Source organism: Hetaerina americana, unplaced genomic scaffold (assembly GCF_022747635.1).
Source record: "Hetaerina americana unplaced genomic scaffold, ioHetAmer1.1.p SCAF_4, whole genome shotgun sequence".
In the NCBI taxonomy this organism is placed as follows: Eukaryota; Metazoa; Arthropoda; class Insecta; order Odonata; family Calopterygidae; genus Hetaerina; species Hetaerina americana.
Window position 1 is genome coordinate 78,536,599 of NW_027286985.1, and position 6,045 is coordinate 78,542,643.

A 6,045-nucleotide genomic window follows, 5' to 3' on the forward strand; every position below is an offset into this window, starting at 1 on the left:
ATCAAGGTCTGTTAAACTTGCAATAAACATGTGGTGTACTATCTAGACTTAAATGTAAATAAAAGTAAAAAGGTGTACTTATCACCCTATAAGAATATGACAGATTGTCTCCTGGTGAATATTAATGAACAACCAATTGAGCAAGTGATGGAAGGTAAATTTTTAGGTATTTCTTTGTTTGTAAACATTTCTTGGGATACTCGTGTAAAGGCCTTAAGCATAAGCTCAGCTCCACTTTCTATTTATCAAGACACCTGCATGAGACTACAAGCAAAACCACTAGTAGTTTTCTCCAAAATTAATCGTTATCATGAAAATGTACTCTGGTTTTTTTTTAACTTCCCTGATAAGGTTTTTATATAAGTTTTTAAAGATGGATCATTCAACTTCAAGGACTAAAATAACTGATGATAGTGGAGGTTTGCTTGACACAGGCATAGTGGGTAGAGCATTCAGCTAGTAATAGGATAGTCCTGGGTTTGAATGCAGGTGAAATTAGGGATATAGATTACCATTAAGGGGGGATGGGGAATACTTAAAAACTGGGGAATTTTCAAATCCTGATAGGTATAGCTTTATAATTTTTCCTATTAAGAATGTTAATCCAGTTAAATTTCAAAATAATCGCTCCAAATTAGAGGTCAAAACGCAACCTGCTACAGATAGTTTTACGAGGCTCCTTCAAATTCTAAGGTATTCTAATTTTTTTCTGAAGTGGGAGTAGATAGTAAAATAAATACGCTCCATACGAGTACAAGGCAGATGGCTGCATTTTTCAGATTCTGCGGCGTCTTTTTGTGTGCAAGAATCGTCGGATCATTTGTTGTCTCCACCTGGGTGATAAAGCACTCATCGAAATGCGTCTTCAATTGAGTGAAGCATGCGTTGAGTGTGTTATGGGTGTGAGCAGTGTGCGTTGATTAATGCAAACATTTAGAGAAAAATCTTATCCTTTCCCGGCATATTTCTTGAGTGATAAATTCTCACGGGTCTTCCACCGAGTTAGTGTTTCATTGCTACCGACGGCTCGAAACCCGACTCGCACATATGAGTATCACGTAAAAAATCGGCTGCATTTGTTAAAACCCTTGAAAGAATTCAACTAAAGCTAACCGAAATTATAGTCAGCTTCCACATAGTTTCTCTATATTCACTCGAGTCCCGCTTGCCGACAATTTGCGCCTCTTGAAAAAAAGATTCTACAGAGCTTTTCCATCACGTCGTAACATCCACATACTTCCTTTACGAGTACGACGGGAAATGTCTATGAGCAAACGGATGGTGTCGCCATGGGATTACACTTTCACCGGCCGTCGCGAACTTTTTCTTGGAGGATTTCCAGGAGAAGGCACTCAACTCAGCTCCTCAACGACCGAAGTGTTTCATCAGATACGTGGATGACACGTTTATAATTGGACTGAACACCTTAACCTCTTTCTTGGACCAAATGAATTCCCAATATCTGGATATCCAATTCACGATTGAGGTGGAAAATAATGACCTGCTCCCCTTCCTATACATTCTAATTCTCAGGAAAGGAAACGGAATACTGGGGCTTATTGTTTATCGCAAACCCATCCACACCGATCTCAATCTCATCGCTAGCAGCCACAACGCTTCCCAACGCTGTGCTGCACTACCATCATTGATACACAGGGCCAAATCCATAGTCGACAAGGAGAGCTTACCAAGCGAAATCAAACACCTGAAGAAACCGCTCTTCCAGAACGGATTCAGTAAGCGGCAAATCTTCCGGGCCCTAAATATGTCCTTGGAGGAACGCGAAAGAAGAGAACATGAGACGGACGAAAAAACTTTCGCCACAACCTGCCTGCCATTTATCTCCAAGATATCCGGGAAAATCTTCCGAGTATTCCGAAGATTCAACTTTACCACGATTCATTTACCATCAGCCAAAATTAGGCCCAGCTGGTCAACGTTAAGGAGCCGATTGGCCTCAAAACTCCCGGGGTAAGTCAGATACCCTGTGAGTGCAATGGTGGCGCACAAATGAGACATGTATGAAAGAATATAAAAGGATCGGATTTGGGACAGTTGGAGAAATCAGCGAGCGCCAAACAAATCTTTTGTCGAAATCATCAAATGGGACGAGGCAAAAATACTGTACCACTTGTGTGGCTATTAGGTTCGGTTACTCCAAGAGGCTATTGAAATCAGTCTGCAAAAGAAGAATTTGATTAAGGATTCAGGTTTTCAATTATGTAATGGCCTATTCTAAAACGCACATGAGAAAGCGAGAAAAACGCGCAGCCAATCAGGAGACGCCAAAATGGAAGTTGGTCTACATATCAATCAAAAAGCAACTGGTCCCAGGATAAACGTACATTACAAGATCCCAAGATAAACGTTCATTAATTTAATGAATAACTGATTGAAGCACTTTTCCACTTGTTGTCAGGTGGAAAAGTGCTTCAATCAGTTATTCATCATGTTCGACTTCCACCACATCACGCTTGAAGCTACTCAATTTGTTCATTAATTTACTTGTATACCGGACAAAATTGATGAAACGGCATTCTGAAGTCCTTAGTACGATGATCGCGTCGGTTTTCGAAACGTTGGCAGCAGTGGAGGCACTAACCCGGTGGAAGAACCGAGAGGATTTCATTCAATTCAAAGAAAAGCCGAGCGTCGTGTGACAACGAATACAAGAATCCTCGACCTTCAGCAATTTACCAGTGGGCCAAAAGGATTCCAACAGAGGCGACCTCAGCGGTCATGAAACCATGGCGTCGAAGCTGTGAAAAATTCATTCGTCTAGAAGAAGTTTAGGCTGAGAAGTAACAGACGCTTAAACTTCTAAATGTAAGTATTTTGTCTTAAAAAAATGAAAAGGTTCTAGAACTTTATGGCACCTAGTATTTTCTAGAGATAAGTATTTCGGACCGATTAGTCGAGTTAATGTTGAATTTTGCAAAAAATCCTAAATCCCCAAGTGGGGATTGTTTCCATGCTCATACCCATAGACCATAGCTGGTCAGGTCATGGATGTCTTTGGACAATTCCTTTTAAAATAATTCCAAGAGATGCGAGTTTAATGCCTGTAGAACTTCGCGGGAAATCAAATTGTAACCCAGGGAAATGAAGTAAGACCCTACTCCTTCTGAGAACTTCAGTTCTGACTAATCCAAACCAATTTTACTGTTGATTGCTTTGATCATGATGATTCTGAACCGGAATAGAATAAAGAGAAACTTGAAAAATTAAGCATACATGTACAGATATAATATCAGTCGCTAATTTATATTGTGAAATATATAATTGAACTGAAACTTGATGAATTATATTAAATAGCGAAGTATTCAATCGTTCTTGTCCACATCGATTTTCCTATACTTTCTAATTTGGGAAAAGACGAATTATTTTACTCGGGCTTTTGTTTACGTTTGATCGGATATTATCTGTCACGAGACAAAAATGAAAATATTCCACCAATATTTTACAGGTAAGACATTTTATGTAAGTACTTCGTGCCTTATAGAGAACGAGCACACGTTTAATGAGAGCGTTCGTTTGTGAGCCACATCAGATGGCTCCATTATTTTTTTGGCTGGTGCTGAAGTCGCTTCGCTTCGGTAAGAGGGTTTAATGTTCGCCTTTTGCACCGAATCGATTGATGCGTCCTTTTTTACTTCAGTTTACGGTTGCACGGTCGTTGGGGTTCAAATTTGGCGTGAAGGACGTGTGAATTGAGGTGGAATGAAATCGGCGATCAAAATAAAACGCTCAAGCGAAAAATGTAATATTTTATTTCGAAATTTACTCAAACAAATTTCTTTCAGAAACAGGTGTGGCCCAACGGGTGAGCTGGAGTCAACACGTAATAGAGACCAGAGATTGCCAGAGCAGAAGACGTCTCCTGGTAGGGCATTTTTCTTGAATATTTCTCATTTTATTCGAGAGTAGTATATCTTGTTTAAATGCGTAGATTCAGCGAATACAGCATATTGAGTATTCAAGTGTAGGTACATTTGAGTCTGATGCACCATGGATTCTATTTTAGATAGCTGTAAAAGATTTTAATTGTTCCGGTTATTTTAGTTTGGAAATCAAACATCACACAATCGAAGTAAAAAGCATGCATGATACAAGTATATCATCATATAATTTTGTAAATAGATTTGAGAGATGTTTGAGGCTGATACTTTGTGGATCCTGTGGATACTGTGTAGAAAGAATCAAAGACTGCGTTTCCTGTGGAAACGCAAAGTCTTTGATTCTTTTTCGTGCTCTGTAAATCAGAGGTTTGACTGAAAATAATCGACCATCATTTTTGATGCTTTTGTTGATGGATACATGAGCTAATTGATGGTTGCATTAAGTAGATTAGATTATCCCAAGAAAACATTAATTTGAACCAGTGGAAGCTATATGTCGTCTATTTCAAATTGATAATTTTCCATTAGTAAAATTTGCAAATATTTGAAGAAATCGGTCATTTACTTTAAATAGACACATAGCAGCAGATTGTTCATCCAAACGACTTCGTGATAGCATTCCTCTTAAAGCTTTTACTTACGTATTTTTAAGTTAATGCGAATTGAAAATGATGTAGCATTTACAAACAGACTGCTAGAAAATACATCAGTAGTGTAGTTTTTCAATAGTTATAGCAACTCGTTTAAGCTTTTGGTAATAATGATGTAATTTTAATTTAATGTGCATTTGTCCATTGACGCAAGTATTTTGATCCCTTCAGTCTTCAACCGACGCCACATGCTCTGATCTTCAGTATCTGTATAAAATACTTATGAGTCTACTGGAAGTTAGACAAGGCAAATCACTGTTGTAAACTTGGTGGTGGCCCGTCATCCATGGCAATTTCACTTCACTCCTGGGTTAACACCTTTGGTCAATCTCCATGCGAGTTTTGATAGCATCGTTCGATATCGTTGACAGCTCGGTGATGGAGTACCAATTCAGTTGATGTGGTAGTATCCTTGTTTCTGGGCCGACCACTGACAACCAATAGAATCTGGTAAACAAAATGAATAGCACATACCTCAGCCTCTAGATTTACTTTATCTAATTAATACTTTCTATCATATAAGTGGTGTTTGTCTTCGTTCCACTTTCTTTACTAACTTCGCACTCGTAGACTTAAGTCAGATCGCTTCCTTATAGATAGAATATTTCTATTTTATTCTAGACGTTTTTCTTTCTCCGACAGTAAATTCCTTGTAACCAGTTAAGTTTCAGCCTTGATGTAATTCGAGGTTTTTACAAAAACAGCCAGCTTATTTTATGGACGCCGTAGCAATAGATATATGGAAATCTTATCTCCGTATTTTGAAGGTGAAGGACGCTCTATATTCGAGGTCGCCGACTAATTGGGTCAAACTGTTCAATCAAACGTGTCTATAGGGCGTTGTGAATGCGTATGCCTTCCTGTGATCTTATAAAAATTTTAAAATTATGTTTTTGATGGACATCTGCAGGCTTTTTACAGAACTCATTCAACGGTGTCATTATATCCTGACGTATATTTGAAGCAGATCTATTTTATGAAGATGATTACAAACCTCATCACACTGCGACTGGCCGGTTCGTAAATAAAATATCGGTAGGAAGGTCAGATTTAATAAAACAGAATAAGGGATCAGAATATATGTGATTTAATTCACCTAAGAAGTTATTAGTTAGAATTGGTATCTTAATTCGAAGTTGATTTGCGCATGACTCTACTGTGCATGTATTCTAATCACTAATGAAAGTAGGTTTTGCCTAAGTGGAGAAGCAATTAAACGTTAAATTCTATATTTCTCAAAGAGTTTGTAAACCTCGGCTCTTTTATCATTTTAATGATATTGTAATTTCTCAATTGGATCCGTGAATAATACCTTCCTGGATTTCAATCACTCCCTGCTAAAATTGCTATAGACGACCTGCGAGGTACAACCAGCGAGGGGGCTGAACTTCACGATTGAAAGCCGTGCATATTCCTTTTACTCGCAATATTCTTAAAGAACAAAACAGTTCCTTCCACGGGACTGTCCCAAAGAATCTGGGAGTAATGACGCACAA